Source organism: Alligator sinensis, unplaced genomic scaffold (assembly GCF_000455745.1).
Source record: "Alligator sinensis unplaced genomic scaffold, ASM45574v1 scaffold131_1, whole genome shotgun sequence".
NCBI lineage: Eukaryota > Metazoa > Chordata > Crocodylia > Alligatoridae > Alligator > Alligator sinensis.
Window position 1 is genome coordinate 4830240 of NW_005841830.1, and position 10739 is coordinate 4840978.

General features: G+C 47.0%; 1 protein-coding gene across 2 annotated transcripts in view; it reads right to left on the minus strand.

The window, feature by feature from the left end:
* TTC7A (tetratricopeptide repeat domain 7A) overlaps positions 1 to 10399 on the minus strand; it is a 321743-nt gene extending 311344 nt beyond the window's left edge. Inside the window, exons 1-2 of one of the 2 annotated variants that reach the window (XM_025203549.1) lie at positions 10182 to 10399; positions 8938 to 9391 (exon numbers count right to left, since the gene is read on the minus strand). The gene's annotated coding sequence lies outside the window, so the exon portion shown is untranslated. Of the gene's footprint in view, positions 1 to 319; positions 340 to 8937; positions 9392 to 10181 lie in introns of those variants that run through there. The other variant, XM_025203451.1, reaches the window with a different exon arrangement.
* Positions 10400 to 10739: the final 340 nt, after the last annotated feature.

Consider the following 10739-nt stretch of genomic DNA (forward strand, 5'->3'; position numbering starts at 1 on the left):
GCTCCGCCTCGGCGCCGGGGAGACCCGGCCAGGGCTCGCGCTGCCCGCGGGACACGGCCCCTCTGTGCTTGGCACAGCCCGCTTCACGTGGGGCCAGCTTGGGGTTTTATTCCCAGTTCCATGTTCCTGGCCCTCAGTTCCTAATTCCACGTTCCTAATTCCCTTCTCCCAGCCACTTATTCAAAGCCAATCTTTCCACAACTCAAGGTAGCGAGCAATGAAGGAGACATGCCAGGAGCTGGAATCTCTGCACACGGGAGCTGCATGGTTTGGGGTGACCCAGAAAGGATTTTGCCCCACAATCCCAGCCCGAACTCACCTCATTTGGGGCACTGTGCACTGCACACAGCACTAGGGCAGCACTTCTCAATCCGTAGTTCACAGCCGCCTATAAATTTATTATGCGAGGTCAACGGGGAGTAGGGGATGCACGGTTTACTAGGGCGCCCCAGGGAGTGACCAGGAATAACAGGTGTAAACTAGCTGAGAGTGGATTTAGGTTAGATATTAGGAAGAAATTTTTCACCGTAAGGGTGGCCAGGATCTGGAATGGGCTTCCAAGAGAGGTGGTACTTTCACCTAGCTTGGAGGTCTTCAAGAGGAAGCTAGATAGTCGCCTGGCTGGGGTCATCTGACCTCGGTCCTCCTTCCTGCCAGGGGCAGGGGGTCGGACACGATGATCCATTGTGGTCCCTTCCGACTCTACAATCTATGAATCTATGAACCCAAAAGTGGGTCACGAGAATATGTGAAAGGGTGCTGAACATAATTTTAAAAATGGATCCACAAACTTTAAAAATGGATTTTTTTAAAGCAACACTGTATCTAGACTCCTGGCAGCCCCCAGCAAACTTTTAGTATCAGGGCCTCCCTTTGCTAGAGGTAATGATGATGATAATTTAAAAATTACCAGTCCCCAGGCAGCTGCCCAGTTCCTCTATGCCCATGTCCAGCCCTGCTTTAAAGGAGAAAAACGTGGGAAACACTGGCTTTCCCCTTGCAGGCTGGCAGAGTTCCAGGCTGCAAGGGGCAGCTTGGGGTCCCCCATGCCCCACACACCCACCCCCTGCCCAACACACTGCGGGGCTGGGGCAGCCATCAATGTTTACAAATAGGTCCTGGTACAAACAAGGTTGAAAACCACTGCTCTAGGGGGCTGTCAGCTGGCATGTGAAAAGCAAGCTTTGGGTCAGGCACTGACCTGCCCAGAATTCAGAGTCCTCCAGCAGTGGCAGAGGTGCCCAGTACGTGGGGGCCTGAGGGCCCTGGACCCCCTTGGGAAGAGGGCCATCCCTGAAATGCGCAAAGCTTTCCACATGTCCATCATGTCGGGCCCCCAGCAAAAATAAACATGGGTGCCTAGGGGCAATGGAAATGGGTGGTTTGGGATGAACCAAAAAGGATTTTGCCCCATTATCCCAGCCCAAACTCAGTGCTGAATAACAAGCTACGTACTTAATATTGTTTTACATTTTTATGAGTAAATACACATTTTTGATGAAATTCTAACTCTTTAGCATGTGTAGTTCATTACTAACAACCTTTAATGGTATAAAGATTAGTTTTGAAAAAGGAACCAGAAACTAGGAATAAGGAACCAACTTGAGCTGCATCTGCTGAAGTCACCTCAAACCACATCCATGAGCCAGGGTAGAGATCATCTTGGAATCAAGGGATTACCCTTGACTAAGAGGTGCCAGGCTTAAGTAGCAATGATATTAGATTAGCCAGGGTCATTGTGGAGCAACCGGTTAATTTGAATCATTCCCAGGTCCATAATGGGCGACGTGGAGCATGGCTGCCTAGAAGGTCTGGATTCGGTACAGCCCCAAGCAGAGGTCGGCTTTTAGCCCGGCCCAGCTTGCACACTGTCAGGCCACAGCAGCTGCTGACAGGCCGCACCCCTTCAGGAAGCAGGTGCATACCTGTCTTTGTTCTTCTGCAGTGGGTACCAGCAAGGGTTGGTTAGCTGCAGTCTGGCAGCCCCCCTGGCAACAACATAGGATCTCTATACACACACACCTAGGTTGTGGTTTGCTCCAGGTCACAATGCAAGTGGGAGAGAGCCAGGCACAGAACCCATCTCTCCCTTTATAGTGCTCTCCAGGGGCAGATCAAGGAGTGTAAAGGCATAGACCCCCACTCCTGACTTTTAGTCAATGCCAAGGGAGCAGCAGTCAGGAACTTTAAGTCCCCAAAGGAAGCAAGTATTCCTACCGCTGCCTTGCCCTCCATGGCATATCCCATCCCCATCTCCCTTGCTCATTGTCCCTGTTGATCCAGGTTAGGGGGCTCCACAGCTGCTTTTGCCCCGCTCCAGTCAGGTTCAGCCAGGGACAGGAACAGCAGCAAGCAGGTTCCTCTTCCCCATCTGGTCCTCCCCAGTGTTTCCTGCCAGCTCTGGAACAGGCATGGGGGAAAGGAACCTGCCCGCTGCTGTCCTAAGCCAATTCTGGCTCCCTGTGCAGTCTGGCTGGAGGGGACAGGACTTGCTCTGAAGCCTCCCCCTGGTCTGATTGGGAAAGTGGCAGCAGTAGGCAAGGGAATGTGTGGCTGAGAACAGAATGAAGTGGGGGCAAGTGGGACAGACAGAGGGAGGAAGAGTTTCTTACCTGATTGGGGGACTTTAAAAAGGCCCTACTGGAAGGAAAGCTGGGAACAGGAGTACAGCATTAGTGGCTGCTCCCACACTCCCCATTATTAAGTTCTGGATCTGCCAGTTGCTCTCTTTTGCTGACTACGTGACCTCCAATCAAAGCATGAGGTATCAACAATCCAAAGCAAGAGGGAGTAGTTTTTTACATCTATACAATGCCTTGCCTCAAAATAAATCCATCTTCTGACAATCCCATACATGCTCAAAGTTTTTTTGCCCTCTCCTGCATTACATGCTGTCCACATTCTCCTTCTGGTTTCCGACAGCCCCAATGGCTTGTATAGTGCCAACCAGTCACTGTGCTCAGTGAACAATTACATTAAAGTGAAGATGTTCCACTATTTCATTCAGACAAACACTGAAATTCCATTCCTGATAAAGGAAGTGACAATGCCAGAGTTGTGTGCATTCTCCAGTAATAGAAATGTATAGAAAAAGTCTATTTTGACATTTTTTTTTCTTTTACTGGGTTTTGCCCAGAATTTTTATGAACTTCTAGTACTCATTTGGATATAGAATATGAATTCTTAACAAAGTTCTATTTCTGTTAAATCTAACACAAAACCATTATTTCCAAGCGTAAAGAATCTTTCTTCACAAATAAAACCACATAAGACACATTTCATGTAAATTTGCTAATAGAGGACTGGTGAAGAAACCACAGGTGATAGGTACTAGTAACAATTACTGAATGTATTCCTGGAAGTTACTTAAGAGCCTGTAGTCAATGCTACTGTTTAAAAACTGGGACATTTTGGAAAGAAAAAAAAAAAAAATCACCTACATAAGCATTTGAAAGCATCCATCTAAAAAGGCAGATTCAGGTAGTAACTTTTTTGGCCTTCCTGGTAACAAAGTAGTGATAAACAAAAGTAAAAAATTATCCCTTCAGTACATGTGCTTATGCAAACACACACACACAGGGCATGTGCATGTAGGAGCAAGTGGCTATTATCAAGGAAACTCCACTCCCTCTCAATCCACAGAAACCCTTCATGTAACTGGAGCATGAGTGAAAGGGACTTCCTGGGCCTTTCATCCCAGTCCCCTGCTATTGTAGGCAAGCACATCACATAATCTCTTCTGTAAAACAATCAAGCCCCACCTTAAAGCAAGTTGTTTGCTCCTACTAATGATAGGAAAAGTCTGTTCCAGGTCTTTACTTCAGGTCTAACAGTTAAAAACTGTCTTCTGGTTTTCACCCTAAATTAATTCTGACATTCATTGGGCTTTAACTTACATAGCTCTTTTCCTTCTTGATATTTACCCCTCTGATGAATTTAGAGAGAGCAATAATCTTTCCTTAGTCTTTCCAGTACCTATTCCACATGGAATTATTTTTTCTTCGACACCATATTCCAGGTTACATCTTAACCACTGCCTTATACACTGATAGTAATACTTCCCTATCTCTATTGGAAATCCTTCGTCAGCTGTATTACACTGGCAGCTCATACTAATCCTGTTATCAGTTGCATCCAGGTCTCTCCCCTCCTCATCAGTTGTCCTTACCAGTTGATAAGAAACCAGTATACATCAGACGTTATCATATTCTATTTAGTCCTAAAGTGCATGACTTTGTGCTTTGTACTACTAGTTTTCACCCCATTTCCATTATTCCTCAATGTCATCCTATATGATCTTCTGATTCTCCTGTATTGATGGTACCTCTGAAAATCTGCATCATTGGTAAATTGTTAGGGGGGGTTATATGAGCAGTGACTGGAAGAGGAAAAAGCCAGGGTGGTTAATGCTGATTCCAGCTAGTATGAAATCCTCAAAGTACTGTAGAGTGGAAGGCATAGCCACAGTAGAAACAACTAATGAAACACAGCATGAAAACCTTCAGTGCTACTGAAAGGAAGAATCTCTTGGGATCCATGTGAGGCACCTACTTTGCATATCTGGTTAGTATTCTCTATGGCTGGGAAATTTATTTTCTACAGATCTCTGACAACACTGGCATAGAAAGCCCTAGACCCATGACACATATGCACATCTTTTGCAAGGTCACTGACCACATGCAAAGAGGATGCGAGAAAAAAAAACATGCACCACACTGAACCTCAGTGTGTCCTAAGTATACACCACCCCCCGCCCTAGGGGAGATTCTGGTCTAACTGTATTAGCTAGAAACTGTTGTTGTCTACCAAGTAAGAAGCATCTTCTAGGTAATATGACTTACAGAAAATTGTATTCACAATATTGAATAATATGCAAGTTTTAAAAAGCAGGTAAATCCTCCCATTCCCTTCAAGAAAGCCAAATCTCCCAACAGTAAATTTACATGGGCATATAGATGGCAAATTCTGACAGGTGTTTTGAATCAGGCTGCAAAGATGAGATCTTAAAATTGTAGAAGTTGTCCACAATAGTCCAGCACACTCTTATTTCTTAGAGGCTAGAGAACTACCTTCACAGTAAAACATGACCATCTTCTTTTATGCAGACACCTTGTTTAGGCTATTACATCTTTTCTGTCATTTAGTACCATGTATTTTTAAAATAAATGCAATTGTGCCACAACAATATTGTAATTTCATTAGCTACTTCAGTATGGTTATGAAAACTTCCTGTTAACCAAGCAACATGGGTTGCCAACACAAACTTAGAGCTCAGAGTGCTGAAAAAAAGCACTTTTAATTTAGCATGTGCATGGTACTGAAAAAAGTTTAAATATAAGAACATTTAGTTAATTCACCAGTTGGCAAGGGGGGTGGGAGAGGAAAAGGATAAAAGAACAGAGTGACTGGAGATATTTTCTAAAAGATACTTTTGTCAAAATAATATTTTATATAGGGGTTCCTGACCGAGTTTGCTGGTTTTATAGGTGGTGATAACCAAAGGAAACAAAAGAAGGTGTTATTTTTGGAACACTTATGTCAGTTTTACAAAGAGAAGAAAGTACCTATGATGTGGGACATCTTTGATATTCCAGACATACAAGATTAAATGCACTTTCTTTTAGAGTCTTACGAGAGGCTCACATGAGGTACCAGTTGAGAGTTTTGCAGGCAAACATAATGTGACTTTGACTTAACTAGTAACCAGATTTTAATATAAACTAAGTGTTCAATAAGAGCTCTAAATTCTTGAATACCATACCACATCTCTAATCCTTCACTTGTGTTATATTTACACTACCTTTCCAAGGCAAATCACTTTCAGAGGTTTTATCCCTCAAAAATCAAGAAATGTCCCTGCAAGAACAAGATCATCCAGAGTCACTGATGGCACTATACTCTCTGACTACTCTCTACCTAATTATTTTATACGGGGATATGGGACACAAGTATGCTCTGCTGCAGTTAACTAAACAGATGTAGGTATTAATAGAGAGCAATATAATTGAACACTTACACAAGCAAAGACAGATTCCTGCAGAGCACCAAGGTTCCTAGAAGAATTTTTTAAATTAAATTTTCCGTATTCCAAGCCAAATTTGCCAAATCAAATTCCAAATCCAGGAGTCTGTCCAGAACCATAAGTGGCCCTACTACCAGCAACCATCCTCCACCCCTATCTGGGGCTTCAGATGTTTCCAAGTCCTTTGGCAGGCATCCTACTTTTACAGGCCCAAGCCCGCAGGCTTGGGGTTCAGATGCTCCTGTGTTTTGCTTGCACTCAGCCATAAGGCCGCAGGATCAAGCTAGGGAGTAGTCTCCCCTTTCCTTAAAGTGGGCATAAAGCCAAGACCTTCCCACTCCAGCAGCTAAGTGGGAGGTTTCCTATACAATACCTTGGCAGGTACTATCCCTGTATCAGGAGAGCGGTCTTCCCCGGGTGCAACTAAGACCGCCTCAACGGTCACAGTGTTTCCCTTGCCAGGCAAGCATAGGACTACGTTTGATCTGAGCTGACAAGAGGCCGAGAAGGAACAGATTGGCATGTTTCCAACCCAAGGTAACACAAAAGAGACATGCCTGTAAAGATACATATAACAAAGGTTAGGGTGATTGTAACAAGTGAGGCACCTGAGGTTGCTATCATGCCCCCTCTCCTTTTTTTTTTTTTTTAAACCATCTCTATCTTGTCCTTCTCCCACTCCAGCCTCCCAGAGTATCACCCTGATTCCTTTCCTGCCACACCTTGTTGTTAAAGTAACGAGGGGAGGCTGCCTTGGAGACCTGGTATAAGCCTAGGCACATCTCCATCTCAGCATCATTCTCCAGCCCTACATGCCTTAAGACCTAAATTTGTGACCTCCAGCTGCTCCCATAGTCACACCCATGCCTCACAGGTGTCAGTCTAGACTGATGCATCAGCTTGTAGGGGCTTCAGCCCTCTTAGTTTTAGCCTGCTGGTCACTTTTTGCTGCAAACTGCGAGCCTAGGCCATTCCCTCTAGGCTTGGCTTCTGAATCTCAGCCTTATCTGACCCTTGGCCCATCTCACTCAGCTTGGGCCCTTGGCCCTTGTCTCTTTGCTCTAAGCTCCTGGCCCCTGATTCCCCCTTTTCAGGCTTTGACCCTTAGCCCTCTTGGCCTCAGGCCACCTCTACTACTGGTGTAATATGATCCTGGCTCACTTGGCCTTAAGGTGACCACCTTTTCCAAAGTGGAAGGCAGGACACATACCCACCTCCCCCCACCCCCGTCCCTACTGCCACTGCTACCACAGCTGGACCAGAGCCGAGCCAAGGCAAGTGGAGCAGGTGGTGGATGTGGGCTGCCAACTGCAGGCTCAGGGCTCCCCATCCTGCTGCCTTTCCCTCAGCAGCAGGGCCACAACTCCATGCCACCACTGTCCCCATTGCTGCCAGGTGGGCAGGGGGTACCTCACCAAGGTGGCACAGCCATTGTGGGCCCCCTGGGGGCAGGGCAGCAGGGCAGGAAGCCCCAAGCCCACAGTGAGCAGCCCACATCCACCCCTGCCCCACTCCATCTATCACTGTGGGGGCCTCAATCTGCACCCCCTCTGATCCCCCATATCCCCTCTCCCCCACAGATATACCTGCAGGGAGAGGCTCTTCATGCTTCTCAGCTGTATTTTCTGGCTACGTGAATGTGTGTGGGCACACACATGCACATAGCACCCCCCGGTTATCCGCCACCTGTCAGCCCCTTGCAGGCTGGCAGCCTTTTCAAAATCCCTGCAGATACTGTGAATCTAGAACAAATGCTGTCCCAGAATCATGCAGCCCAGGATCAAGACTTGAAGTCCTGCCCAGCTAGGGACAGGTGGTCACCCTACTTTGACTCCACTTGCCCATCATGAGCCCCAGCCCCTGGCAGGGCTCAAAAACAGCCTGTACTGCTGAGGCACCCCTATGGCTTTAAGCCTCTGTGTGTCACCCACCTCAAGCACCTCACTCTGACTCAGTTCTAGGTGTGTCCCTTAGATGCCCCCCTGTGGCCTCATCTGCCCTTTGTAGCCACAACCTGGTCTACCAGCATAGAACCCTAACCCCCAAAATAAGCACTGTAGCTATAACTGTCAGCCAGGAGCTCCTCTGCAGCTCTCCTGTCCTAGAGCTCTTTCCTCAACAGCTCCCAAAGCCAGACTGACTGCTTTAACTCAGGCCCTGGGTTTATATGGCTGGGAGCTATGCCCCATTTTGATCAGGTGCCTCTTGGAGCTCTGCACAGGGCTTTCCCTGTCAATCAAGAGGAAGCCTGCCCTCCTGCAGCCAGGGCCAGCTGAGCCCACTGAGTTCTCCTAAAGGGGCCAGAGCCTCCTAGCTCCCTGCCACCATTTCTTTTCCTTCCCTTACCTTACTCCCCAGGTAACAGGGTATGAATTCCGTGTTACAGTGACACTAATAGAAGTAAAGAACTCTGTAGATCACCTCTGAAGCAATCAAACCAGCATGCTCTGGAAACATGTACTGTGTAGGTGAGAAGCCTGACATTTAACACACACAGTGCATGAGAGGAAAAAAACACAAAAATACAATCCCTCAGCTGAAATAAGAAAAGCCTCCAAACCAATACCACCCCTCCAATCTCTACCCCAATCCTGCAGCTCCTTGGTGGAACAGAATCAGATGTAACATTCAGCAGATTGCACAGGTTATTCAGATCACCACTGGGCTCCCCAGCTTGAGATCTACTTGCTATGATGTGCATGATCACATAGGCCCAAAGCAGTCTGTAAAAGTGGCCACCACTCCTCACATCTCTGGATGGCATGATACCCAATGTGTTATTTCCTGTGGTAGAAGCTGGCACCTGGTGCACAGAAACAGTAACCACATGATCTTGACGAGGTGGAGATCTGAGCCTAGCGGCAAGGGAAAACCCTAGACCAGAGGTTTCCAACCCCCAGGCCATAGCCCGGTACCTGGCCATGAAGGGTTGCCAGTCTGCAGGAGGGTTGGCTGCCAGAGCAGAAGCCCAGAAGTGGCTGAATATAAAAAAGGGTTGGCTGCCTGTCCGCAGTATGCCAGTCACCGTTGGTCCGCAATTTGCCGGTCCGCAGTATAAAAAGGTTGGGAACCCCTGCTCTAAACGATAGGAGACCTCCATCCTGCTGCATCCCTTTTCCATCTTTACAGCTGTAGAGATCCTGACATCTTCTCCTGCCTGAGACACCATTTAGGACTTGGGGTTGGATCATGGTTTGTCTGGAACCTCGCTGCAGGCCTGTTCTCCATTGATGACGTAGCCAGGAGTGTGACTCCGGGCAACATAGCTCAGAGGGTCATTGGGACACACGAGCCTCCCCACCACTGCAAGGTCTCAGTCTTTGGAGAGGGGTGATGCCCAGCAGCCAGACGGCAAAGAAGTAGAGGTGGCTGGCAAAATAATACCAAGATTTGTGAGTGTTTTTCTACATACCTATAGCTACAGGCACACATATATCAATACCTATCCATGCAGAGATCTATTTATCTGTCTAGCTATATGTCAGTAGCTGTACTTTTACAGGCGTAGACACCTATCCATCCGAAGCTTCTGCGGGTGAGCTCCATTTACAGGCATAGAGACCTGTCTCTCTATCCATCTCTCTACATTAGCCACAAGCTTTCCCAGGCTACTGCTCCCTTCATCCATTGCTGGAAATACCATGACCACTAAGGTGGTCTTCCTACTGGCAGAGGGAAACCACTTTCTTGGCAGGGGGTAATACTCAACCGAGGTAATGCATAGTTAGCCTCCCACATTCACTTCCAGTGGGAAGATCTTGGCTATACACTGACTTTATAGAAGGGGGAGACTCCTCCCTAGATTGCTCCTGCAGCCATATGGCTGAGGCCAAGCGAAACTCAGGGGCATCTGAACCCCACGCTTCAGGTAGTGGGTCTGCATGTAGGATGCCTGCCGAACGATTTGGAAGCATCTGAAGCCCCAGGTGGGAGTGAAGGATGCTTGCTGGTAGTAGGACCACATACGGTTCTTGAATGACGCATGGATTTGGAATTGATTTGGCTGATTTCACTTGAAACACAAAACATTTTCTTTAAAAAAAAAAAAAAAAAAGTCAAGTGCACATACTTATTTTGCAGGAAAAATACCAACAATGGTGACAGGGGAAATACCCTGACCGAGGTAATGCAATTAAAATGGCATTGTGGAAGGCTGTACCTTTGTCTGCTTGCGGACAGGACTCCTTGCGAGAGCCTCATAGTTAGCTTCTGACTGCCCAGCTTCCAGTAGGAGGATCTCGGCTAGGCGACAACTTTATGGAAATGGAGGACTCCTCCTTAGCTTGCTCCTGAGGCCATACAGCTGAGGGCAAGCCAAACTCAGGGGCATCTGAACCCCATGCTTCAGGGCTTAGGCCTGCACCTAGGATGCCTGCCAAAGGATTTGGAAGCATTTGAAGCCCCCAGGCAGGGGTGGAGGGTAACAGGGCCTTGCTGGTAGTAGGGCCACATATGGTTCTTGAATGACTTACAGATTTGGAATCGATTTAGCTTGGAACATGAAAAACTTTTTTTTTTACATGGAAAAAGTCAAGAGCACATTGCTAAAGAATTTTTTTTTTTTTTTTGCAAAAATCTTGGTCTAATAAAAGATGTCATCTCTGCTAGGAGTCCCGATTGCCATTGCTAAAGGTGGCACGCACAGCTGTGCGCCTCCCTGCCAGCAGGTATTTTTTTAACAGCTGTCTCAAAAAAAAAAAAAAAAAAAGGTGGTTTC